This window comes from Lissotriton vulgaris, chromosome 1_1 (assembly GCF_964263255.1).
Source record: "Lissotriton vulgaris chromosome 1_1, aLisVul1.2, whole genome shotgun sequence".
Classification (NCBI taxonomy): Eukaryota; Metazoa; Chordata; class Amphibia; order Caudata; family Salamandridae; genus Lissotriton; species Lissotriton vulgaris.
The window spans coordinates 1,735,963,391-1,735,991,388 of record NC_141685.1 but is presented as its reverse complement, the minus strand read 5'-3'; the positions used below and the strand labels follow the sequence as shown (position 1 = coordinate 1,735,991,388).

The window sequence follows — 27,998 nt, the reverse complement described above, 5'->3', positions numbered from 1 at the left end:
GTGTCTGTTAGCAGCTTGTGTAGTTGCTTGTGCTTGGTAAGTGAATGTATTTTGTACTACTTTCCCTTGTTGTTTGTCTTATTGAAAAAGGTTGTACTTCTACCAGTTTGTGTGGCTCTGGTTTTTTTTGTTTTCAGTATTAGTGCTTGATGTGTACTTTGTTTTCTAATCTGTCATTTCTTTTTTTCTTTCTAGTGGGATATCATTTCTTTTTGCTGTGTCTCAACAGAGTAGGTGCTGGTGAGTGTAGCTATATTTGGTTAGAGTGAAATAGTTTTGGATTGTATTTATCTGTTTGTGAAAGCCTTACCTTGTTTACTTCTTACTTTGCAAAGTGTAGGTTGTTGTTCACTTGTGTGTGCAGTCTTCTTGCTTTTGAAGGATAATGGCTAGTCGCAGGATTACTGCTCAGCAGGTTCTTGGTTTGCTTTTTGAGTCTTCCTCTGACCATGGTTCAGAGTCTGACTCCGATTTGGACTCCCAGGTGGGGGCAGAAGATTCAGGCAGTGAGTTTTCTCTTCGCATGGTATCATCATCGGAAGATGAATCTTCTTCTAGTGCTGATGAAGGGCCTATGTTAGAGGAGGACATTGTGATGCCGGTAGTGGGCCAAGAGGCATCTGTGCTGCTGCCTAGGGCCGCAAGGTTTCCTTTCTTTTTACGTCGGCAAGAGGTAAGTGGGCTGGAGCCTGCGCCCAAAAGGCTTCACATTGCTGTGGTGCGCAAAGAGGCATCTGGTGCTTTTCGTCTTCCTGCTGGTGTAGTGCAGCAAAAGGCATCTGTGGCTGTTAGGCTTCCCGGTGGTGTAGTGCAGCAAGTAGCATCTCAGGCTGCTGGGCTTCCCGTTGGTGTAGTGCATGATGCGCCCTCTGGGGATGCTATGTCTTCTGTTGGTGTTGTGCAGCCTGAAGTATCTGTGGCAGTTAGGCTTCCCATTGGTGTAGAGGGGCAAGAGGCATCTGGGTCTGCTTGGTTTCCCGGTGGTGTAGTGCAGCAAGAAGCATCTCAGGCTGCTGGGCTTCCCGTTGTTGTAGTGCAGGAAGAGCCCTCTGGGGATGCTATGTCTTCTGTTGATGTTGTGCAGCCAGAAGTATCTGTGGCTGTTAGGCCTCCCGTTGGTGAACAGCAGCAAGATGTTTTGGTGCTGCAGGCTGGGGCGGCTGCTCCCCCCGTTGATATGGATGGCCTCTGGGTTCCCCCTGGCATGGTGCAGCCGGCATTGCCAGAGTTCACTGGTGTTCCTGGGTGTAGAGTGAATACTGAGAATTTTCTGCCAATAAATTTTTTTGAGTTGTTTTTTGACAATGTGTTTTTGCAAGGGATTGTTGATCAAACCGATTTGTATGCCGAACAATATTTGAGGGCCAACAGTGCCAGCCTTAAGCCCCATTCTAGAGCAATCCGGTGGACTCCCACAAATGTTGAAGAGTTGAAAAAGTTTTTGGGATTAACTTTTTTGATGGGCTTGCTAAGGAAGCCATCAATTACTTCATATTGGTCCACTAGTCCCTTGATGGCAACAGCTATATTTCCAGCAATCATAAGTCGTGATCGGTATACGCTTCTTCTTCGGATGTTGCATTTTGTTGATAATAGTTTAGCGTTGTCACGCGATCACCCTGATTGTGACCGTTTGTTTAAAATTCGACCTGTCCTGGATCACTTTGTTGATCGTTTTTCTGAGATCTTTGTCCCTGGTAAAGAAATTGCAGTGGATGAGTCTTTGCTGTTGTTCAAGGGCCGCTTGGTTTTTAGGCAATACATTCCTAGTAAGAGGGCACGCTATGGAATCAAAATGTATATGCTGTGTGACAGTGAGACTGGATATGTCTACAATTTCAGGGTGTACACTGGTAAGGAGTCCAGCATTAACCCTCCTGGTTGTCCTTCTACTTTTGGAGTGACTGAGAAGATTGTATGGGAACTAGGTAGAGGATTATTTCACAAAGGCCACCATTTGTATGTAGATAACTTCTACACTGGTGTGCGGTTGTTCAAGGAGTTGGCCAAAGTGGGCACTGTTGCTTGTGGCACAATGCGCAGTAACCGGAAAGGTTTCCCAAAGGAACTTGTTTGCAAAAGGCTTGTGAGGGGACAGTCCTCTGCATTGCGATGTGGGGAGCTTCTGGCTGTGAAGTTTTCAGACAAGAGAGATGTGTACATGCTGACTACTATCCATGACGAAAGTACTGTACCTCAGCCTGTTTGGGGTCAGGGTGCTGAAGTGCGCAAACCTGTGTGCATTGTAGATTACAATAAGTTCATGGGAGGTGTTGACAGAGTAGATCAGAGGTTGGAACCTTATGCTGTTCTTCGAAAGGCTTACGTTTGGTACAAGAAGTTGGCTATCCATCTGTTCCACTTGGCAATTTTTAATGCTTTTGTTGTGTATCAGAAGTCTTGTCCTCAGAATAAGATGCCTTTTGTTAAGTTTCAGGAGTCTATAATAGGCAGGCTTGTACTTTTGGAGGAGGCAAGTGTTCCTAGATTTGGAGTGGTGGAGGAAGTGGCTAGATTGAAAGATCGCCACTTTCTTGAATCTATTCCTTCCACTCCCGCAAGAGACTTTCCGACTAGAAGATGCAGAGTCTGTTGGCGAAGAGGCGTGCGGAAGGAGTCTCGTTTATACTGTCCTGACTGTCCTTCTAAGCCTGCATTGTGTCTGTCAGGTTGTTTTAAATTGTACCACACGCAAAAGAAGTTTTGGGAGTTTGAATGAGCTCTAAATTGAATTGCCTGGTCTGCATTCTGTAAGAAATTTTTAGTTTGTTTCAAGGATTGGCATTAGTGCAAAGTGTTTAGTTTAAGAATTTGTGTTAGCTGTTTTGTAGGTATTTCCATTTGTTTAGTGTTTTATTCAAAAAAAGAATTCTCAATGTGTTTGTGGTGTGTGCCGGCTGGTGCTTGGCTGGCGGTGTGTGTGGAGTGGCGCTTGGCTGGTGGTGTGTGTGGAGTGGTACTTGGCTGTCTGTGCATGGAGTGGTGTTTGGCTGGTGGTGTGTGTGGAGTGGTGCTTGGCTGGTGGTGTGCGTGGAGTGGTGCTTGGCTGTCTGTGCATGGAGTTGGGTTTAGCTGGTGGAGTGTGTGGTTTGGTGTATGGCTGGTGGTGTGTGTGGAGTGGTACTTGGCTGGATGGTGTGCGTGGAGTGGTGCTTAGCTGTTTGCATGGAGTGGTGCTTGGCTGGCGGTGTGTGTGGAGTGGTGCTTGGCTGGTGGTGTGTGTGGAGTGGTACTTGGCTGGTGGTATGTGTGGAGTGGTTCTTGGCTGTCTGTGCACGGAGTTGTGCTTGGCTGTCGTTGTGTGCTGAGTGGGGTTTGGCTGGCGGTGTGCATGGTCTGGTGCTTGGATGGTGGTGTGGGTGGACTGGCGCTTGGCTGGCAGTGTGTGAGTAGTTACTTTCTGTTGGTCACTACACACACTGCTAGTTGAGTGACACTCCACGCAGTCCATCATTTTGTGTAGTTGCAGTGTCAGAAATGTGGGCGTGTGAAAGTGATGGGCCCTTGAATGGCGCTGTCTGCTGGTGTGAGTGTTGAAATGTGATGGGTCCGCGGCTGGCGGTGTGAATGTTTTGTATGTGTCACACGTACGAAAGGTGTATGAATGGCCTGTAAAGAGGTTGGTGCCTTGACGTGGCTTTACAGCTCACGAGCTGTGAGTCAGTGGTTCAGTTTATCATACTTTCAATTATACGCAGTGTATTTCATTTTTTTGAAATTACTTGCGAATACAATTGTATGTACTGAATCATCACTCACCCTCGTGCCAAATCCAACCAGAATGTGTGTGTGCTTGCGGATTAGATGGCTGTGCAGTAATGTTTGTCTTTTATCTCTTTCTGAAGTAGGGTGTACCTTGTCTCTTATTGTGATTGTTGTAGTGTGTTGCTGTTCTTTCTGGATGGTGTCAATGGTCTGGTTTGTATCAGGTATGAAAGGCGCGTGAATGGCCTGTAAAATGGTTGGTGCCTTGTCGTGGCTTTACAGCTCACGAGTTGCGAGTCACTGGTTCGGTTTTTATGCATTTTTTTATTGACAGTGCATTTCATTTTTTGAAATATCTTGTTAATAAAATTTTATGTACTGAATCATCACTCGCCCTCGTGCCAAATCCAACCTGTATGTGTGTGTCTTTCAGGAATACTTAGCCGTGCCTTGAATGTTTGCCTTTTGAGTAACTCTGTTACGGTGAACATTATAGCTATAAATAACTTACTAAATTTAGTTATTATTGTTAAACCATGGAAGTATATGGTCATATCTTTCTGGTGAATTCTATTGTGGATTTTTATCCAGAATCTCCTGCAAACTTGAAATTGTCTGTCACAATTTCCTTGAATCACACGCTCTCAAATTGAAAACTTATTTTTCCACTGTATGATTTGGACCGCTTCCTGTTGCTGCCACTATGCCTACCCACGCAAGTGAGGTACCATTTTTATCGGGAGACCTGGGGGAACGCTGGGTGGGAGGAAATTTGTGTGAGCCCAGTGATGCCACGCTTTCCCATGCAAAAAAGTGTGAAAAAAACGTTTTTTTTTTTAGCTAAAATTGAGGTTTGCAAGGGATTCTGGGTAAAGGAACGTTGGAGGATCCACGCAAGCCATACCTCCTTGGAAGCCCCCGGGTGTCTACTTTTCAGAAATGTATGGGTTTGGTAGGTTTCCCTAGATGGCCGTCTAGCACGGGGCCAAAAACCCAGGTAACCCCTCTTGCAAAAGCTGGTTGTATTGAATGTCAATACCGCCTGCTTTTGCAAGAGGGGTTACCTGGGTTTTTGGCCCCGTGCTAGACGGCCATCTAGGGAAACCTACCAAACCCACACATTTCTGAAAAGTAGACACCCGGGGGCTTCCAAGGAGGTATGGCTTGCGTGGATCCTCCAACGTTCCTTTACCCAGAATCCCTTGCAAACCTCAATTTTTGCAGAAAAAGTCAGTTTTTTCACACTTTTTATGCGTGGGAAAGCGTGGCGTCACTGGGCTCACACAAATTTCCTCCCACCCAGCGTTCCCCCAGGTCTCCCGAGAAAAATGGTACCTCACTTGCCTGGGTAGGCATAGTGGCTGCGAAAGGAAATGGTTCAAATTGTACGGTGGTGAATTTACAATACCAAATTGCAAAACAACCTTGATTTTGGGGGGGGGGGCACCTGAGTTTTTGGCCCGGGGCTCGGTGGTATTCTTTGGAAAGTACAAAACCCAAACAGTTCTGAAAAGTAGACCCCCGGGGGAGTCCAGGGAGGTATGGCATGCGTGGGTCCCCGAACGTTTTCCTACCCAGAACACCTTGCAAACCTTAAAATTAGGTAAAATAATCACTTTTTCAAACTTTTTTGCGTGGAATCACCGTGCCGGCAAAAATGTCCTACCACCCAGCGCTCCCCTTGTTCTCCCGAGTAAAAGGATACCTCACTTGTGTGGGTGCCCCAAAGCAGAACAGGCCAAAAACGAATGTTGAAAAAAGTAGTATTTCAGTGTAACAAATTAAGCCCCCCTGCCTTAGTCACAGGCCTTTGGCCCACCCACACAAGTGAGGTATCATTTTACTCGGGAGAACAAGGGGAACGCAGGGTGGTAGGACATTTGTGCCGACACGGCGATCCCACGCAAAAATGTATGGAAAACTGTTTTTTTAACCTAAATTTGTGGTTTGCAGGGATTTCTGGGTAGGAAAACATTGGGGGACCCACGCATGCCATACCTCCCTGGACTCCCCCGGGTGTCTAGTTTTCAGAACTGTTTGGGTTTGGTAGTTTCCAAAGATGCCCGCCGAGCCCCGGTCCAAAAACTCAGTCCCCCCCCCCAAAAAAAAGAATGTAATCTTGCTATTGGTATTGAATGTCAATCCCACCAGCTTTTGAAAGAGGGGTTACCTGGGTTTTTGGCCCCGTGCGAGACGGCCATGTAGGAAAACCTACCAAACCCACACATTTCTGAAAAGTAGACACCCGGGGGCTTCCAAGGAGGTATGGCTTGCGTGGATCCTCCAACGTTCCTTTACCCAGAATCCCTTGCAAACCTCAATTTTTGCAGAAAAAGTCAGTTTTTTCACACTTTTTATGCGTGGGAAAGCGTGGCGTCACTGGGCTCACACAAATTTCCTCCCACCCAGCGTTCCCCCAGGTCTCCCGATAAAAATGGTACCTCACTTGCCTGGGTAGGCATAGTGGCTGCGAAAGGAAATGGTCCAAATCGTACGGTGGAGACATTACAATAACCAATAGCAAGATTACCTTCTTTTTTTTTGGGGGGGGGACTGAGTTTTTGGACCGGGGCTCGGCGGGCATCTTTGGAAACTACCAAACCCAAACAGTTCTGAAAACTAGACACCCGGGGGAGTCCAGGGAGGTATGGCATGCGTGGGTCCCCCAATGTTTTCCTACCCAGAAATCCCTGCAAACCACAAATTTAGGTTAAAAAAACAGTTTTCCATACATTTTTGCGTGGGATCGCCGTGTCGGCACAAATGTCCTACCACCCTGCGTTCCCCTTGTTCTCCCGAGTAAAATGATACCTCACTTGTGTGGGTGGGCCAAAGGCCTGTGACTAAGGCAGGGGGGCTTAATTTGTTACACTGAAATACTACTTTTTTCAACATTCGTTTTTGGCCTGTTCTGCTTTGGGGCACCCACACAAGTGAGGTATCCTTTTACTCGGGAGAACAAGGGGAGCGCTGGGTGGTAGGACATTTTTGCCGGCACGGTGATTCCACGCAAAAAAGTTTGAAAAAGTGATTATTTTACCTAATTTTAAGGTTTGCAAGGTGTTCTGGGTAGGAAAACGTTCGGGGACCCACGCATGCCATACCTCCCTGGACTCCCCCGGGGGTCTACTTTTCAGAACTGTTTGGGTTTTGTACTTTCCAAAGAATACCACCGAGCCCCGGGCCAAAAACTCAGGTGCCCCCACCCCAAAATCAAGGTTGTTTTGCAATTTGGTATTGTAAATTCACCACCGTACAATTTGAACCATTTCCTTTCGCAGCCACTATGCCTACCCAGGCAAGTGAGGTACCATTTTTCTCGGGAGACCTGGGGGAACGCTGGGTGGGAGGAAATTTGTGTGAGCCCAGTGACGCCACGCTTTCCCACGCATAAAAAGTGTGAAAAAACTGACTTTTTCTGCAAAAATTGAGGTTTGCAAGGGATTCAGGGTAAAGGAACGTTGGAGGATCCACGCAAGCCATACCTCCTTGGAAGCCCCCGGGTGTCTACTTTTCAGAAATGTGTGGGTTTGGTAGGTTTTCCTACATGGCCGTCTCGCACGGGGCCAAAAACCCAGGTAACCCCTCTTTCAAAAGCTGGTGGGATTGACATTCAATACCACCAGCTTTTGAAAGAGGGGGTACCTGGGTTTTTGGCCCCGTGCGAGACGGCCATGTCGGGAAACCTACCAAACCCACACATTTCTGAAAAGTAGACACCCGGGGGCTTCCAAGGAGGTATGGCTTGCGTGGATTCTCCAACGTTCCTTTACCCAGAATCCCTTGCAAACCTCAATTTTTAATGGAAAAATCAGTTTTTACACACTTTTTTTGTGTGGGAAAGCGTGGCGTCACTGGGCTCACACAAATTTCCTCCCACCCAGCGTTCCCCCAGGTCTCCCGATAAAAATGGTACCTCACTTGCGTGGGTAGGCATAGTGGCTGCAACAGGAAACGGTCCAAATCGTACGGTGGAGACATTACAATAACCAATAGCAAGATTACCTTCTTTTTTTTTGGGGGGGGGACTGAGTTTTTGGACCGGGGCTCGGCGGGCATCTTTGGAAACTACCAAACCCAAACAGTTCTGAAAACTAGACACCCGGGGGAGTCCAGGGAGGTATGGCATGCGTGGGTCCCCCAATGTTTTCCTACCCAGAAATCCCTGCAAACCACAAATTTAGGTTAAAAAAACAGTTTTCCATACATTTTTGCGTGGGATCGCCGTGTCGGCACAAATGTCCTACCACCCTGCGTTCCCCTTGTTCTCCCGAGTAAAATGATACCTCACTTGTGTGGGTGGGCCAAAGGCCTGTGACTAAGGCAGGGGGGCTTAATTTGTTACACTGAAATACTACTTTTTTCAACATTCGTTTTTGGCCTGTTCTGCTTTGGGGCACCCACACAAGTGAGGTATCCTTTTACTCGGGAGAACAAGGGGAGCGCTGGGTGGTAGGACATTTTTGCCGGCACGGTGATTCCACGCAAAAAAGTTTGAAAAAGTGATTATTTTACCTAATTTTAAGGTTTGCAAGGTGTTCTGGGTAGGAAAACGTTCGGAGACCCACGCATGCCATACCTCCCTGGACTCCCCCGGGGGTCTACTTTTCAGAACTGTTTGGGTTTTGTACTTTCCAAAGAATACCACCGAGCCCCGGGCCAAAAACTCAGGTGCCCCCCCCCCAAAATCAAGGTTGTTTTGCAATTTGGTATTGTAAATTCACCACCGTACAATTTGAACCATTTCCTTTCGCAGCCACTATGCCTACCCAGGCAAGTGAGGTACCATTTTTCTCGGGAGACCTGGGGGAACGCTGGGTGGGTGGAAATTTGTTGATCCACGCAGATTCCGGAACTTTCCACCACAGAAATGTGAGGAAAATGCGTTTTTTTTTCCAATTTCTTAGCTTTGCAAGGGATTCTGGGTAAGAGAACCTGGGGGTAGGCAGTCGAGTGACCCCATCCTGAATTCCCCTGGGTGTCTACTTTTCAAAAATGTATAGGTTTGCTAGGTTTCCCTTGGTGCCGGCAGAGCTAGGGTTCAAAAACAAAAGGTAGTCTCTTTGCCCAAAACGTGCACAATTTCACTGAAAAATTGAGTTGTGACCACGTTGCGTTTTGCACTGTTTCCTGTCGCAGCCACTATGCCTACCCAGGCAAGTGAGGTACCATTTTTCTCGGGAGACCAGGGGGAACGCTGGGTGGGTGGAAATTTGTTGATCCACGCAGATTCCGGAACTTTCCACCACAGAAATGTGAGGAAAATGTGTTTTTTTTCCCAATTTCTTAGCTTTGCAAGGGATTCTGGGTAAGAGAACCTGGGGGTAGGCAGTCGAGTGACCCCATCCTGAATTCCCCTGGGTGTCTACTTTTCAAAAATGTATAGGTTTGCTAGGTTTCCCTAGGTGCCGGCAGAGCTAGGGTTCAAAAACAAAAGGTAGTCTCTTTGCCCAAAACGTGCACAATTTCACTGAAAAATTGAGTTGTGACCACGTTGCGTTTTGCACTGTTTCCTGTCGCAGCCACTATGCCTACCCAGGCAAGTGAGGTACCATTTTTCTCGGGAGACCTTGGGGAACGCTGGGTGGGTGGAAATGTGTTGATCCACGCAGATTCCGGAACTTTCCACCACAGAAATGTGAGGAAAATGCGTTTTTTTTCCCAATTTCTTAGCTTTGCAAGGGATTCTGGGTAAGAGAACCTGGGGGTAGGCAGTCGAGTGACCCCATCCTGAATTCCCCTGGGTGTCTACTTTTCAAAAATGTATAGGTTTGCTAGGTTTCCCTAGGTGCCGGCAGAGCTAGGGTTCAAAAACAAAAGGTAGTCTCTTTGCCCAAAACGTGCACAATTTCACTGAAAAATTGAGTTGTGACCACGTTGCGTTTTGCACTGTTTCCTGTCGCAGCCACTATGCCTACCCAGGCAAGTGAGGTACCATTTTTCTCGGGAGACCTGGGGGAACGCTGGGTGGGTGGAAATTTGTTGATCCACGCAGATTCCGGAACTTTCCACCACAGAAATGTGAGGAAAATGCGTTTTTTTTCCCAATTTCTTAGCTTTGCAAGGGATTCTGGGTAAGAGAACCTGGGGGTAGGCAGTCGAGTGACCCCATCCTGAATTCCCCTGGGTGTCTACTTTTCAAAAATGTATAGGTTTGCTAGGTTTCCCTAGGTGCCGGCAGAGCTAGGGTTCAAAAACAAAAGGTAGTCTCTTTGCCCAAAACGTGCACAATTTCACTGAAAAATTGAGTTGTGACCACGTTGCGTTTTGCACTGTTTCCTGTCGCAGCCACTATGCCTACCCAGGCAAGTGAGGTACCATTTTTCTCGGGAGACCTGGGGGAACGCTGGGTGGGTGGAAATTTGTTGATCCACGCAGATTCCGGAACTTTCCACCACAGAAATGTGAGGAAAATTCGTTTTTTTTTCCAATTTCTTAGCTTTGCAAGGGATTCTGGGTAAGAGAACCTGGGGGTAGGCAGTCGAGTGACCCCATCCTGAATTCCCCTGGGTGTCTACTTTTCAAAAATGTATAGGTTTGCTAGGTTTCCCTAGGTGCCGGCAGAGCTAGGGTTCAAAAACAAAAGGTAGTCTCTTTGCCCAAAACGTGCACAATTTCACTGAAAAATTGAGTTGTGACCACGTTGCGTTTTGCACTGTTTCCTGTCGCAGCCACTATGCCTACCCAGGCAAGTGAGGTACCATTTTTCTCGGGAGACCTGGGGGAACGCTGGGTGGGTGGAAATTTGTTGATCCACGCAGATTCCGGAACTTTCCACCACAGAAATGTGAGGAAAATGCGTTTTTTTTTCCAATTTCTTAGCTTTGCAAGGGATTCTGGGTAAGAGAACCTGGGGGTAGGCAGTCGAGTGACCCCATCCTGAATTCCCCTGGGTGTCTACTTTTCAAAAATGTATAGGTTTGCTAGGTTTCCCTAGGTGCCGGCAGAGCTAGGGTTCAAAAACAAAAGGTAGTCTCTTTGCCCAAAACGTGCACAATTTCACTGAAAAATTGAGTTGTGACCACGTTGCGTTTTGCACTGTTTCCTGTCGCAGCCACTATGCCTACCCAGGCAAGTGAGGTACCATTTTTCTCGGGAGACCTGGGGAAACGCTGGGTGGGTGGAAATTTGTTGATCCACGCAGATTCCGGAACTTTCCACCACAGAAATGTGAGGAAAATGCGTTTTTTTTTCCAATTTCTTAGCTTTGCAAGGGATTCTGGGTAAGAGAACCTGGGGGTAGGCAGTCGAGTGACCCCATCCTGAATTCCCCTGGGTGTCTACTTTTCAAAAATGTATAGGTTTGCTAGGTTTCCCTAGGTGCCGGCAGAGCTAGGGTTCAAAAACAAAAGGTAGTCTCTTTGCCCAAAACGTGCACAATTTCACTGAAAAATTGAGTTGTGACCACGTTGCGTTTTGCACTGTTTCCTGTCGCAGCCACTATGCCTACCCAGGCAAGTGAGGTACCATTTTTCTCGGGAGACCTGGGGGAACGCTGGGTGGGTGGAAATTTGTTGATCCACGCAGATTCCGGAACTTTCCACCACAGAAATGTGAGGAAAATGCGTTTTTTTTTCCAATTTCTTAGCTTTGCAAGGGATTCTGGGTAAGAGAACCTGGGGGTAGGCAGACGAGTGACCCCATCCTGAATTCCCCTGGGTGTCTACTTTTCAAAAATGTATAGGGTTGCTAGGTTTCCCTAGGTGCCGGCAGAGCTAGGGTTCAAAAACAAAAGGTAGTCTCTTTGCCCAAAACGTGCACAATTTCACTGAAAAATTGAGTTGTGACCACGTTGCGTTTTGCACTGTTTCCTGTCGCAGCCACTATGCCTACCCAGACAAGTGAGGTACCATTTTTCTCGGGAGACCTGGGGGAACGCTGGGTGGGTGGAAATTTGTTGATCCACGCAGATTCCGGAACTTTCCACCACAGAAATGTGAGGAAAATGCGTTTTTTTTTCCAATTTCTTAGCTTTGCAAGGGATTCTGGGTAAGAGAACCTGGGGGTAGGCAGTCGAGTGACCCCATCCTGAATTCCCCTGGGTGTCTACTTTTCAAAAATGTATAGGTTTGCTAGGTTTCCCTAGGTGCCGGCAGAGCTAGGGTTCAAAAACAAAAGGTAGTCTCTTTGCCCAAAACGTGCACAATTTCACTGAAAAATTGAGTTGTGACCACGTTGCGTTTTGCACTGTTTCCTGTCGCAGCCACTATGCCTACCCAGGCAAGTGAGGTACCATTTTTCTCGGGAGACCTGGGGAAACGCTGGGTGGGTGGAAATTTGTTGATCCACGCAGATTCCGGAACTTTCCACCACAGAAATGTGAGGAAAATGCGTTTTTTTTTCCAATTTCTTAGCTTTGCAAGGGATTCTGGGTAAGAGAACCTGGGGGTAGGCAGTCGAGTGACCCCATCCTGAATTCCCCTGGGTGTCTACTTTTCAAAAATGTATAGGTTTGCTAGGTTTCCCTAGGTGCCGGCAGAGCTAGGGTTCAAAAACAAAAGGTAGTCTCTTTGCCCAAAACGTGCACAATTTCACTGAAAAATTGAGTTGTGACCACGTTGCGTTTTGCACTGTTTCCTGTCGCAGCCACTATGCCTACCCAGGCAAGTGAGGTACCATTTTTCTCGGGAGACCTTGGGGAACGCTGGGTGGGTGGAAATGTGTTGATCCACGCAGATTCCGGAACTTTCCACCACAGAAATGTGAGGAAAATGTGTTTTTTTTCCCAATTTCTTAGCTTTGCAAGGGATTCTGGGTAAGAGAACCTGGGGGTAGGCAGTCGAGTGACCCCATCCTGAATTCCCCTGGGTGTCTACTTTTCAAAAATGTATAGGTTTGCTAGGTTTCCCTAGGTGCCGGCAGAGCTAGGGTTCAAAAACAAAAGGTAGTCTCTTTGCCCAAAACGTGCACAATTTCACTGAAAAATTGAGTTGTGACCACGTTGCGTTTTGCACTGTTTCCTGTCGCAGCCACTATGCCTACCCAGGCAAGTGAGGTACCATTTTTCTCGGGAGACCTGGGGGAACGCTGGGTGGGTGGAAATTTGTTGATCCACGCAGATTCCGGAACTTTCCACCACAGAAATGTGAGGAAAATGCGTTTTTTTTCCCAATTTCTTAGCTTTGCAAGGGATTCTGGGTAAGAGAACCTGGGGGTAGGCAGTCGAGTGACCCCATCCTGAATTCCCCTGGGTGTCTACTTTTCAAAAATGTATAGGTTTGCTAGGTTTCCCTAGGTGCCGGCAGAGCTAGGGTTCAAAAACAAAAGGTAGTCTCTTTGCCCAAAACGTGCACAATTTCACTGAAAAATTGAGTTGTGACCACGTTGCGTTTTGCACTGTTTCCTGTCGCAGCCACTATGCCTACCCAGGCAAGTGAGGTACCATTTTTCTCGGGAGACCTGGGGGAACGCTGGGTGGGTGGAAATTTGTTGATCCACGCAGATTCCGGAACTTTCCACCACAGAAATGTGAGGAAAATTCGTTTTTTTTTCCAATTTCTTAGCTTTGCAAGGGATTCTGGGTAAGAGAACCTGGGGGTAGGCAGTCGAGTGACCCCATCCTGAATTCCCCTGGGTGTCTACTTTTCAAAAATGTATAGGTTTGCTAGGTTTCCCTAGGTGCCGGCAGAGCTAGGGTTCAAAAACAAAAGGTAGTCTCTTTGCCCAAAACGTGCACAATTTCACTGAAAAATTGAGTTGTGACCACGTTGCGTTTTGCACTGTTTCCTGTCGCAGCCACTATGCCTACCCAGGCAAGTGAGGTACCATTTTTCTCGGGAGACCTGGGGGAACGCTGGGTGGGTGGAAATTTGTTGATCCACGCAGATTCCGGAACTTTCCACCACAGAAATGTGAGGAAAATGCGTTTTTTTTTCCAATTTCTTAGCTTTGCAAGGGATTCTGGGTAAGAGAACCTGGGGGTAGGCAGTCGAGTGACCCCATCCTGAATTCCCCTGGGTGTCTACTTTTCAAAAATGTATAGGTTTGCTAGGTTTCCCTAGGTGCCGGCAGAGCTAGGGTTCAAAAACAAAAGGTAGTCTCTTTGCCCAAAACGTGCACAATTTCACTGAAAAATTGAGTTGTGACCACGTTGCGTTTTGCACTGTTTCCTGTCGCAGCCACTATGCCTACCCAGGCAAGTGAGGTACCATTTTTCTCGGGAGACCTGGGGAAATGCTGGGTGGGTGGAAATTTGTTGATCCACGCAGATTCCGGAACTTTCCACCACAGAAATGTGAGGAAAATGCGTTTTTTTTTCCAATTTCTTAGCTTTGCAAGGGATTCTGGGTAAGAGAACCTGGGGGTAGGCAGTCGAGTGACCCCATCCTGAATTCCCCTGGGTGTCTACTTTTCAAAAATGTATAGGTTTGCTAGGTTTCCCTAGGTGCCGGCAGAGCTAGGGTTCAAAAACAAAAGGTAGTCTCTTTGCCCAAAACGTGCACAATTTCACTGAAAAATTGAGTTGTGACCACGTTGCGTTTTGCACTGTTTCCTGTCGCAGCCACTATGCCTACCCAGGCAAGTGAGGTACCATTTTTCTCGGGAGACCTGGGGGAACGCTGGGTGGGTGGAAATTTGTTGATCCACGCAGATTCCGGAACTTTCCACCACAGAAATGTGAGGAAAATGCGTTTTTTTTTCCAATTTCTTAGCTTTGCAAGGGATTCTGGGTAAGAGAACCTGGGGGTAGGCAGACGAGTGACCCCATCCTGAATTCCCCTGGGTGTCTACTTTTCAAAAATGTATAGGGTTGCTAGGTTTCCCTAGGTGCCGGCAGAGCTAGGGTTCAAAAACAAAAGGTAGTCTCTTTGCCCAAAACGTGCACAATTTCACTGAAAAATTGAGTTGTGACCACGTTGCGTTTTGCACTGTTTCCTGTCGCAGCCACTATGCCTACCCAGACAAGTGAGGTACCATTTTTCTCGGGAGACCTGGGGGAACGCTGGGTGGGTGGAAATTTGTTGATCCACGCAGATTCCGGAACTTTCCACCACAGAAATGTGAGGAAAATGCGGTTTTTTTTCCAATTTCTTAGCTTTGCAAGGGATTCTGGGTAAGAGAACCTGGGGGTAGGCAGTCGAGTGACCCCATCCTGAATTCCCCTGGGTGTCTACTTTTCAAAAATGTATAGGTTTGCTAGGTTTCCCTAGGTGCCGGCAGAGCTAGGGTTCAAAAACAAAAGGTAGTCTCTTTGCCCAAAACGTGCACAATTTCACTGAAAAATTGAGTTGTGACCACGTTGCGTTTTGCACTGTTTCCTGTCGCAGCCACTATGCCTACCCAGGCAAGTGAGGTACCATTTTTCTCGGGAGACCTGGGGAAACGCTGGGTGGGTGGAAATTTGTTGATCCACGCAGATTCCGGAACTTTCCACCACAGAAATGTGAGGAAAATGCGTTTTTTTTTCCAATTTCTTAGCTTTGCAAGGGATTCTGGGTAAGAGAACCTGGGGGTAGGCAGTCGAGTGACCCCATCCTGAATTCCCCTGGGTGTCTACTTTTCAAAAATGTATAGGTTTGCTAGGTTTCCCTAGGTGCCGGCAGAGCTAGGGTTCAAAAACAAAAGGTAGTCTCTTTGCCCAAAACATGCACAATTTCACTGAAAAATTGAGTTGTGACCACGTTGCTTTTTGCACTGTTTCCTGTCGCAGCCACTATGCCTACCCAGGCAAGTGAGGTACCATTTTTCTCGGGAGACCTGGGGGAACGCTGGGTGGGTGGAAATTTGTTGATCCACGCAGATTCCGGAACTTTCCACCACAGAAATGTGAGGAAAATGCGTTTTTTTCCCCAATTTCTTAGCTTTGCAAGGGATTCTGGGTAAGAGAACCTGGGGGTAGGTAGTCGAGTGACCCCATCCTGAATTCCCCTGGGTGTCTACTTTTCAAAAATGTATAGGTTTGCTAGGTTTCCCTAGGTGCTGGCAGAGCTAGGGCTCAAAAACAAAAGGTAGTCTCTTTGTGCAAAGAGCGCAAGATTTCACTGGGAAATTGAGGTGCGACCACGTTGCGTTTTGCGCTGTTTCGTGTCGCAGCCACTATGCCTACCCACGCAAGTGAGGTACCATTGTTTTCGGGAGACCTGGGGGAACACTGGGTGGGTGGAAATTTGTTGATCCAAGCAGATTCCAGAACTTTCCTCCACAGAAATGTGAGGAAAATGTGTTTTTTTTTGTCAAATTCGTAGGTTTGCAAGGGATTCTGGGTAACAAGACCTGGTGGTAGGCAGTCAAGTCACCCCATCCTGAATTCCCCTGGGTGTCTACTTTTCAAAAATGTATAGGTTTGCTAGGTTTCCCTAGGTGCCGGCAGAGCTAGGGTGCAAAAACTACAGGTAGGCACTTTGCTAAAAAAGGGTCAATTTGTAACTGCAAAATTTAGGTGTCACCACTTTGCATTTTGCGCCGTTTCCTGTCGCAGGCACAAGGGCGACCCACACAAGTGAGGTACCGTTTTTATCGGGAGACTTGGGGTAATTCAGATTTGTAAATCAACCGTTATTACCAATTGAGCTTTTGCGCATTTCTCCCTTTCAATGAAAGACATTGTGTAACAAAAAAATAATTTTGAAAAATGACCAATAATTCTCATGCTAGTATGAGTATTCCCAATTTTGAAAATTAGCAATAATATACTGTTTCTGAACTCTATATTTTGTACCCAATTCAGAAATACATAGGTGTCTTTCATACAGATTTTTCCATGTATACATTTTCCAAGACAAAGTGCTCTATACCCAGTAAATGAAAAAATACCATTGCAAGTTGCTGCTCAGTTTTTGGATCTGGGTTCGTCGGGTTCTTGGTGAAACTACAAGTCCTATATATCCCCACAACCAGGAAGGTCTAACGGATGTAACGGTATATTGCTTTCTAAGAGCTGTCAAAACTAGAAAAAGTTATAGGTGAAAACGTTGAGACAAAAGGCTGTTTTTTTCAACAAATTTTCAATTATTCCAATATTTAACTGTTAGTTTCTATAAAGAAACCTTCATGGATTTAGACAAATGACCCCTTTCTGAATTCAGAATTTTGTCTACTTTTTGAAAATGTACAGCTTTCTAGGATCCATTATTGCTTTCAAACTCATTTCTACCATTAACTGGAAGGAGGTGGAAAGCTCTAAAAATAGCAAAAATAGGCTATGTCCCAGAAAAATGCCAAAACTGTGTGAAAAATGTCGGTTCTCTGACAAAAGACTGTCATTTCCTAAAAGCTGAGAAAATGGAGATTTCAGACCCACAAACCCTTTTTTGATAACATTTTCAGGGAAAAACCCAGAGGCTTTCATTTGCAGCCCATTTTTCCCATTTTTCTGAAAAAAACAAAAAAAATCACTATATTTTGGTTAATTTCTGGGACCCCTCCAAGGTAATCCACAAACCCTGGGCACCTTTAGAATCCACATGATGTTGGAAGAAAAGGACGCAAATTTGGCGTGGATACCTTATGTGGTCAAAAAGTTACAAGGGCCTAAGCGCGCACTACCCCAAATCGCCAAAAAAGGGCTTAGCACAGGAGGGGAAAAGGCCTAGCAGCGAAGGGGTTAATGATCACAGAATTGACCACGGAGACAGGTCATTCGGAAAAGGAGGCACTTTCCCTGAGATCCACTCAGATGGAGGCTGACGTAACACGTCCACTCGTGATTTCTAAGCATGGGCGAATTTTGCGAATTCGCGATCCGCGAATTTGCCAATTTGGGAATTTGCGATCCGCAAAATTCGCGAATTTGTGCGAATTTTTGTTTTTTGCGTGTTCGCTGGTTTTTTTGCGTGTTCGCGGGGTTTTTGCGTGTTCGCGGGGATTTTTTGCGTCTTCGCGAGCCGCTTGCATAGCGAAGTTACCCATGCAGTCGTTTATGGGAGAGGGAGAGAGAGATAGATAGATAGATAGATAGATAGATAGATAGATAGATAGATAGATAGATAGATAGATAGATGGAAAGAGAGAGAAAGAGAGGGAAAGAGAGAGGGAGAGAGAGAACGAGAGAAAGAAAGAGAGGCCGGATCTCTGAAGGGCCAGATTCCTGAGTTGCCCCTACAGAACATACAGCTTTTTATTTTTAGCAAAATGCATGTGAAAATTGTGCTGTAAAGGTCTCTTTTAGTTTAACCCCACCTGACAACTCAAAATGGGTGTATTTGCCATCCTCTCCCTTCTTCCTGTTTTTTAAATCTGTAAGTGCTTCCTGATGAGGTTTAATTCCTTGGACAGGTGCCTCGTTGCCTACTTGTAACTATTCTCTGACCCTGCTTCAAGGGTCAGAGCAGGGTCAGAGAATAGTTGCAAGTAGGCAACGAGGCGCTAGGAAGCAATTAGCAGCAGGTGTCCAAGTTGAAGTTAATTTGTTTGTAACTCTTTTGCAAAAGGTTACAAAGAAATTAGGTTCAACTTTTACACCTGCTGCTGTAACCCTTGCTTGGCTGAAAATTTGTCCCCGCTGATTCGCGGATTGTACCGCGATTTCGCGAGATTCGCGGATCGCGAAATCGCGGAAAATCCGCAAATTCGCCCGCGAAACGGATTTTACGCCCACCCTTAGTGTTTTCCCATACGGTAGATAATAACACAGATAGTTGAGGCAACTGATAATAAGATGGTCTCTGAGTCTTGTACGCAACATAATCACCCATGACCGGGGGAGGGACAAGGGGGGTTTTGGTTAAGGGGAGGGGATAAGTTCATAGTTAATGTTACCAATGATTGAAAGACTGAGAACAAAACCTGGGATCTGCGAACAATAATCAAAAGTTCAACAGAGTAATGATATTGCCTTATGTTACATGAGTGTATATCCTGTTGGACTGAAACTAAGAACACTGTACTTGACATAATGTGTATGTTTTGAAAAGTGGTTTCTCATGTAAATGGCAACAAAAATGATTTAAAAAAAAGATAGAACTTTACTAAGTGGATTAGTGGCACCCTGGACTCTATGACCCCTATTAAATGAAAGCCTATAATTAAAAAGACACCACAACCATGGTACGGTTAGACTCTTAAAACCTCTAGACAAGAGTGCAGTAGGCTAGAATGGAATTGGCGCAAAAACTATGAGCTTGAATTGATGGCTAATATCGATCAAAACAAACTGAATGTAAAAAGCTTTTATAGCTGCAAAATCCACCTACTATACAGAGCAAATTATATCATCATATGATGCTAAAAAAACTCTCTTTCAAGTCATAAAAAAATTTCAGTGCCCCCAACAAATAATGCTGCAACCAATAGTCAAGAATTTAGTGACTCAAAAGCATGCTTCTTTCAAGAGAAGGTCACGACTATTTTTAACCAGTTTACCATTAGCGACTTGACTACCCAAACCTTAACACAGCATTTCAATTCAGATTTAAAGAGCATCAGGCTCAATAACTGAGACTCCATCAGCAGAGCAACTTAGGAAACTAATTCCAGCCATCAAATCAGGCTCCACTCAAGATCTGTACCCACCAAAAATAGTGCATAGGATAATAGAGCCATTAGCACGTAATCTAGCGGATCATAGCCTGAATACTCTTGACTAGTCCCGAAACTGCACCGTGTCCAGAACAGCTCTCATGAAAGAGAGCGTCTGAGCGGGAGTCAGGTGTGACTTCGGCACAATGACACTGAACCTGAGCGAATGTGGAGGTCTGCCGTAGTCTGGGGGTTGGAGACGACAGCCTGGGAATGCTTCAGTCATGAGCACAGGAGCACCAACGGGGTAAAGGGTTTTCCGTTTTCCATATTTGAAAATTCCTCCTCAAATAAGTTGTGTTTTGCATTCAGTTTCAGTAAACATTACATTTAGGGAGTATCAAAAGAATATTTTACCATGGCAGCAACTAATATGTCGCAACCACCTCTGTTTTTAAATGATGTGGGGGAACCTTGTAAACAGTGGAAGGGCTTATTCGAATCATATCACATAGCTATTGGTAGAGAAAAATCCACCTCCCTTTGTCAAAAAGCACTTTTTACGTCACTATCTTACATCGGATGGTGAAGATACTGATGAAGAGGAGACTGTAGATCAAGTCACCAGAAACAGACTGAAGAAGCATTTTGGACAAATGATAAATGTGGTATTAGAAAGACATACATTTTTTTCCACAATTGAAGGAAAAAGTGAAAAAAATCAGAACTAAAATTGCTGTTTTGAAGGGTTTGTCCAACACGTCTGAATTTGAGTAATTAACTGATTCGCTGGTTATGGATCAATTAGTAAGAAGTACCAATGATTCTAAAATCCAGAAAAAGGATTGGCTGTTAATCAGGATTGCAAACAGGCTATTGAAATTGCAGTAAGTGTAGAACACACGGCATACTGTATTAAAGAGATGAAGTCAAATACTGATAATAAACCAGAGTTAAATGTTATCAACAAACATGATACCCTCATAGAGACCAACAAGATAAAGAAGGAAAACTCAAATACCAGACGCCAAGTGATAGTAAACTCAAGTGTTACAGAGGTGGCAGTTCGGTGCATCTTGCAAATAGTCCTTCTTGTCTAGCTAGAACAATAGTATGCCACAAGTGTGGAAAGAAAGTATATTTAGCTAGAGTTTGCAGAGATCTACGTACCAAACCAGTATTGGTTGTTGAACCAACCAACCCACCGGACACTAAATTGGTGTTTCAATTAAAAAGTAACAATGATGCAGCGAATTTCACCTCATGCAAAATTACCGTTGAAAACAAACCTGTAATGTTTTCAGCAGATCTTCGTTCACCTTACACACTGCTTGATAATAAATTATTTACAGAATTGTTTCCAGACAAAATGTGTAAACTGCAGGTACCAGATATCAAGCTAATGGGATACAATGGGGATCCCATACCATTAGTGGGTATGACCACAATGCACATTGGTTTCAAAGGAAGGAACACAGTAGGAAAAATGTATATCACTGAAAAAGGATCGAGCCTTTTGGGTTGGAGGCATCAAAATGAATTAGAAATCAAATTAGATCCTAACAGTCTGGATCAAGTACTACTAGTGGACCCCTCTGTCTGTGGTTATGACATCTGCAGCGTATTCCCTGATGTATTTACTGATAAGTTGGGTTTATTGAAGAATTATCAACATAGCATGAAGTTAATATCCTCTTCCTCACTTTATTAGGAAAGAACTTGATAGACTATTAGAGAATGGAGTTATTGAACTTATATAGACTTCACAATGGTTAGCTCCGGTGGTTATTGTGACAAACTCTTTCAGCAAAGATGCAAGGTTATACATAGACCTCAGGGATTTAAATATGAATATATGGGTGGACAGACATCCTCTTTCTAGGATTCATGAAATTCTAGTATTGATCCAGGATGCTAGTTGTTTCAACATTCTTGACTTATCCTCCACTTATCACCAAGTGGAGCTTCACCTCTTTCGTAACTCCCCTGGGTGCTTTCCAATACTTACGCATGCTATTCGGACTAGCATCTGCTGCGGCTGCTTTTCAAAGGATAAGGCAGCATGTCTTAAAGGATGTTCCTGATGAACAAGTTACTTACCTTCGGTAACGCTTTTTGTGGTAGATACAGTGTCTGCCTGTGGATTCCTCACCTTGTGAATATCCCATTGCGTCAGCAACATTCAGGAAATTCTTTTTGTAGCTTCGCGCCGACGTGGACGACGTCATGCAGGCACGGCATCGCATGCGACTCCGCTGACGTCACCGACACTACAATAGGCCCAAGCCTGCGTGATGACATCAGTTCCGCCCTTTTTTCCGTGCCTTCGAGGCACACGGACGGACCAATGACAGTAGAAATCTACATTGTATACACAGTACACAAATATCAAGGTAACACACACAGTGTGAAACAAATGCAATAAAACATTTGAAATAAACGATTACTTGACAATAAAGTAAATACATTACAGTAACTCTGGTATAGAAGAGTGGACAACGGGGAGGCGAGTGGGTCAGTGAGGAATCCACAGGCAGATACTGTATCTACCAGAAAAAGCGTTACCGAAGGTAAGTAACTTGTTCTTCTGATAGATACATCTGCCAGTGGATTCCTCACCTTGTGAATAGAGTCCAACAGCAGTTCCCACTCCCGGAGGAGGGTGTCCACTCTTCTACACCAAAATATCCTGGAGGACAGAGCGCGAAAAGTGACCTTCCCTCCTAACCTCGGCATCCAAGCAGTAATGCTTGGCGAAAGTGTGGAGGGAGGTCCAAGTCACGGCCCTACATATATCCTCTACAGGAACACCCCTAGACAAAGCAGAAGTTGACCACTTCGCTCTAGTAGAGTGAGCTCTTATACCCTCTGGAGGTTCCTTACCAGCCAAAGAGTAGCAGATCTTTATACAGAGGATGATCCATCTTGAAAGAGTGCGCTTGTGCACCGCTCTTCCTTTCTTGCAGCCACCAAATCCAATGAAGAGCTGGTCATCCACTCGATAGTCTCTAGTCCTATCAAGATAAAAGCTCACCGCCCTCTTAGGGTCCAGACGGTGTAGTCTCTCCTCCTCCTTGGAAGGGTGAGGGGGAGGATAAAAGGTAGGAAGGGTAATAGATTGTCCTAGATGGAAGGGAGTTACCACCTTAGGGAGAAAAGCAGCCCTGGTCCTAAGAACCATTTGTTCAGCATGAATGGTCAAGAATGGGGGCTTGGAACTAAGAGCTTGAAGCTCACTTACCCTCCTTGCCGAGATGATTGCAACCAGGAAGACCGTCTTAAAAGACAAAAGCCTCATGGGATACTTGTGTAAGGGTTCGAAGGGAGAACCCATCAAGTAGGTTAAAACAAGATTTAAATCCCATTGAGGCACAATAAAGGGAGTAGGAGGGAACTTATTTGTGAGGCCCTTCAAAAACCTTAAAACTACAGGAGACTTGAAAAGAGACGGCTGATCCGGCAAACAGAGAAATGCCGACAATGCCGAAAGATAACCCTTGACTGGGGCAACAGCAAATCCCTGCTGTGCCAAAGAAAGAGCAAATTGTAAAATATCAGACAAACGAGCCTTCAAAGGGTCAACAGACTTCTCCCCACACCAAGAGACAAATTTAGACCATCTGTATGAATAAATGGATTTAGTAGACTCATGTCTAGCCGAAAGAATGACATCGACCACATCGTGTGGGAGAAAAAAGGAATTCAGGTTGCCCCGTTCAATCTCCAGGCATGAAGGTGTGATGTCTGGAGGTGGGTGTATAGAACCTGAGGTGGAGAAGATCTGTGTACCACACCCTTCTTGGCTAATCCGGGGCGACCAGAATAACTTGGGCCCGGTCTTGGCGAATCTTCCTCACAACCCGAGGAATCAAAGGTATGGGAGGAAACGCGTAAAGGAGTTCCCCAACTCAACTGAAACGCGTCCCCCAAGGCTCCTTGCATCGGATACTGGAGACTGCAGAATGACGGGCAGTGAGCATTCTCGCGAGTGGCAAACAGGTCCACCTGAGGAGTTCCCCACGTTCGAAAGACGTGACAAACCACCTCCGGGTGAAGCCTCCACTCGTGGTCGGCCGAGAAATGCCGACTGAGACTGTCTGCACGCACGTTCAGAACTCCGGCCAGATGATTTGCCATCAGACAAATCTGATGGTCCTGAACCCAGGACCAGAGGCGCAGAGCCTCTCTGCAGAGACACTGCAACCCCACTCCTTCCTGCTTGTTGACATACCACATCGCGGTCGTATTGTCCGTCAGGACATGAACTGACCGACCGGGAAGGGAAGGGAGGAAGGCCTTGAGTGCCAAACGAATCGCCTGTAACTCTAGAAGGTTGATGTGAAGCAACCTTTCCTCTGGAGACCAAAGACCTTTGACCTCCAGATCCCCCAGATGAGCACCCCACCCTAGAATGGATGCATCCGTAATCACTGTGGCTACCAGGGGAGGCTGATGAAAAGGCTTTCCCTGAGACAGATTGTCTTCCACGCTCCACCAAGATAGACCCGCCGCAGTTTCTCTGGAGTTCCTCACAGACTCCCTGAGATCTCCGTTGTGTGGATACCACTGCCTGTAGAGGCACCACTGGAGCGCCCTCATGTGCCAGCATGCATGCTTGACCAACAGAATGCAAGAAGCCATCAGACCGAGCAGGCGAAGGACCTTCAGGACTGGAACGACCACTGCATTGTAAAATAAAGGAATCATTTCCTGTATGTCGCGAATCCTTTGGGGAGGAGGGAATGCCGACATACAGTTGTGTCCAGTACAGCACCTATGAACAGGTTGCGCTGGGAGGGCACCAGGTGAGACTTGGGTACATTTATTGAAAAACCCAACCGGTACAACAACTGAGTTGTCTCCTGCAGATGCTGGAGCACTTTCTCTGACAACTCTGCCTTGATCAGCCAGTCGTCCAAATAGGGGAATACTGGAATCCCCGACCTTCTGAGATGTGCAGCCACCACCGCCATCACCTTGGTGAAGACTCGAGGCGCAGTAGTAATTCCAAAAGGAAGGACCGCAAACTGATAATGTTGCGATCCCACCGTAAAACGGGGATACTTCCTGTGCGACTTCAGAATTGGGATGTAAAAATACGCATCCTGCAAGTCGAGCGACATCATCCAGTCTTCTTCCAGCAGCGCCTGACGAACCTGCGCAAGGGTGAGCATCTTGAACTTCTCTTGTTTCAGATAAAGATTCAAAATCCTGAGATCCAGGTTTGGACGAAGTCTGCCATCCTTCTTGGGAATCAGGAAATACCGGGAGTAGCATCCCTGACCCATTTGCTGCTCTGGCACCACCTCTATCGCACCCTTTCTTAATAGTGTCTGCACTTCCTCCTGCAGGAGCAACAGGTGTTCCTCAGTGCAAAAACCTTGGCAAGGAGGGTAATTTGGAGGGAATTCCCGAAAGGGAAGAGCATACCCATTTTCTACGAGATTGAGAACCCAAAGATCTGATGTAACCGATTCCCAATCCAAAGAAAGTAGATAAGCCGACCCCCCACCGGACCCGCATGATACTGAATGGCGGATATAGGGCTGCTTTTCTGAGGCTAGGGGGTTGGAGGAGGTGGAGGAGGAAGAGGCTTGACGTCCTCGAGGACGAGCTCTTTGCTTACCCCTGTACGACTTGTACAAGGGATTCTGCTGCTGCTGTTGCTACTGCTGCTGCTGACCTTGCCGATAGGAGCGAAAGGAAGAGCGTCCGAATCCTCTGAACCTTCTGGTAGAAGAACCCCTGGTCTGAAGTCCTAAATATTTGGCAGTAGCCTTACTGTCCTTAAATCTTTCTAAGGCTGTATCAGCTTTTTTCCCAAAAAGTCCAACACCATCAAACGGCAGATCTAATAAAGCAGCTTGAACATCTTCCGAAAAATCTGAAGATTTCAGCTAAGCCGATCTTCTTAGGGCAAGCGCAGTACCCATGATGCGTGCCACTGAATCCGCAGTGTGTAGCCCACTTTGTATCACCTGGCGAGCCGCTGCTTGTGCATCCGTCAACACCTCTTCAAAATCCTTCCTGCTGTCAGCAGGGATCTTAGGTGGCAGAAGACGCAGAGTCTCCATGAGAGCATACACATATCTCCCCATAAGGCAAGTGGCATTGGTTGACTTTAATGCCATACTCGCGGAAGAAAATGTCTTTTTTGCAACCTGATCTTGTTTCTTGGCATCCTTATCCCCAGGCACTTGTGAAATGCACCCACAGTCTTTTTGGAACAGGCTGCCTGGATTATTAAACTTTCAGGTGAAGGATGAGAAGTTAGAAAAGCAGGGTCTTCAGGAGCGACCCTGTTCCTTCTTGCTACACCCTTGGAAACTGCTGGTGCTGTTAGAGGCTTTTTTCCAAACTTCCATACTAGGCTATGTTAAAGCTTCATTAAATGGGAGCAACGGTTCCACCACAGAACTTGGTGAATGCAGAACCTCAGTCAGTAGATTGGACTTAAATTCTACTGTAGGTAGAGCCAAATTAAAAAGTTCTGCTGCCTTCCTCATAACCAAATGATAAGGCTGAACGTCTTTTGAAGGGGCATCAGACACAGAAGGTAACTCCAGGCCACTAGCCTCCGCCAGATCCTCGAAGCAGTCCTCCTCAAGCTCACCTTCTTCCATTTCAGCTTAAGCCTCTGTATATCTCTGCTCCTCCATGAGGCGCTGAGCCTCCCTCCTGGACCTTTCTTTCACACGCCACGCCGTCGGATCCACCAACGACTCAGACGGAGCCGGAACTGACGTCGGTATCGAATCCGATGGTACAGTAGGTTGGTCTCGAGGTGACTCGGAGCAGTCGACGTCGGTATCGGCGCCGACGACCTCGGCGGAGCCGGGTATTGCCACTGCGGTGTCGGAGCCAGCATGTACGGCATAAATGGAGCCGGAGTATAGGAGTGAGGAACTCCTAAATTAAAGGCTAGTGGACCCATGGGACCCGAAGGTGCACCAAAGGGGTACCAAGCCCTTGAAAAGACGCCATACATAGCATTCAAAAACACTGATGGGTCTTGGCCTGGGGCCGGAAAAGGTGGCTGAAGACCCTCAGGCTGGCCTTGAGATGGTTCCGAATTCGGCTCTTCCACAGGCGCAGAATCCTCACCCAAAGGAACTTCTTCCTCATCCTCTCGGGCCGGGGACGGCGCCGGAGATGGAACCGGAGACTGAGCGGGCGACTGAACCCGCGACTCCGAAGGCGAAGCCTCACCTTCAGGACCCAAGTCCTCCTCCGGAGGAATCACCTTCGAACGTACCTTCTTGGGTGACTTCGACCTCGAGTCCGAATCCCTACCGGAGTGACGTCGGGATTCAGGTCTTCTTTTCTTATGTTTCTTCTTTGACTTCGAAGCATGATCTGATGATGACTTCGAAGTCGACTCCACCGAGACCTTGATCTCGACTTCGATCTCGACCTCGCCCTTCTCAAACGAGACCTCAAAGACTTTCTTTCCTTGTCACCTTTCAGCTTTGCCACCAGTAGTTTGGCCTCTCTCTCGCTCAGAGCCTTCGGGTTCATCTTCCGACATGAAGAACATCCATCGACATCATGGTCCGAACTTAGACACCAGATGCAATCTTTGTGTGGGTCCGTGATTGACATCATTTTCCCACATTCTCTGCAAGGCTTGAAACCGGTCTTCTTTGTCGACATCGTGAAGTACACAAAAAAACAGGAAAGTAATGAAAATAGCAACAAAGTTACTAAAAAGCTACAGAGATTCCCCGAAACCGTTAGCGTCGAGGAAGCGGAAAAAAGGGAACTGATGTCATCACTCCGGCGTGGGCCTATTGTAGTGTAGGTGACGTCAGCGGAGTCGCGTGAGATGCCGTGCCTCTATGACGTCGTCCACGTCGGCGCGAAGCTACAAAAAGAATTTCCGAATGTTGCTGACACAAGGGGATATTCACAAGGTGAGGAATCCACTGGCAGATGTATCTATCTGAAACCTTATGTTTCCCGGGCGACTTCCTCATCCATGGCAAGGACATAAAGGAACACAATGAAATGCTTAGAGAAGTATTAAACAAATTTCGCAATGCAGGGCTTACCTTAAAGAAAGAAAAATGCTAAATTGGTATGAGGTCCGTAGAATACTTGGGGCATACCCTTTCCCATGACAGCATAAACCCCAAACTGAATATTGTAGAAGCCATCCTAAATACTGCTGCTACCACTAAGGTTGAAGAACTTAAATCCTTTTTAGCACTTTCAGAACACTACTCAAAATTCATACATAATTATACCAGAATAGTAGAGCCCATGCGTAGTTTACTTAAGATAAACTCCCTATCATATGGAGCAAAGACAGCCAAACTGCATTTACTTCAGTAAAAACCAGCATAACAGAAGCCCCTTCAATGGGCAGATTTGAACCCTCCAAACTCAGTATTCTTTTCACAGATGCGAACAATAAAGTTTTAGAAGCTAGTCTCACTCAATTGATGGATGACAGAGAGCAGGTCGTTTCTTTTTCTTCAAGAGCATTAAAAGGAGCAGAGAAACTATATTCTGTTGTGGAGAGAGGTCCTTGCATGTTTCTGGGCAATTGGACATTTCAAGATTTTTTTATGGGGCACACCTTTTACAGTCAAAACTGGCCATAAGCCTTTAATATATGCATTCATCACTAAAGGATCTGGCAGAACAATACCCAGGATTTCCAGATGGATTTTAGGATTAGAAGGCTATATTTTCGAAGTACTATATGTCAAAGGTACCCAAAATGTGATTGCGGATTTTCTCTCTCATGCCCCTTTAGGGGAAGAGAGAGACACCAACACAGAATACGACATGGAAACAGTACTAAAAGTGACTAATATGAATGAGGAAGAGTAGTATGAATCTTGGATAGCAAAATGATTTCATTAAAACAACACAAACATGGAGGATGGCCT

General features: G+C 46.2%; 1 protein-coding gene across 4 annotated transcripts in view; it reads right to left on the bottom strand.

Annotated features, from left to right (window-relative positions):
* Positions 1–27,998, bottom strand: part of SAXO6 (stabilizer of axonemal microtubules 6) — a 569,878-nt gene that overhangs the window by 302,810 nt on the left and 239,070 nt on the right. The window lies entirely within an intron of this gene.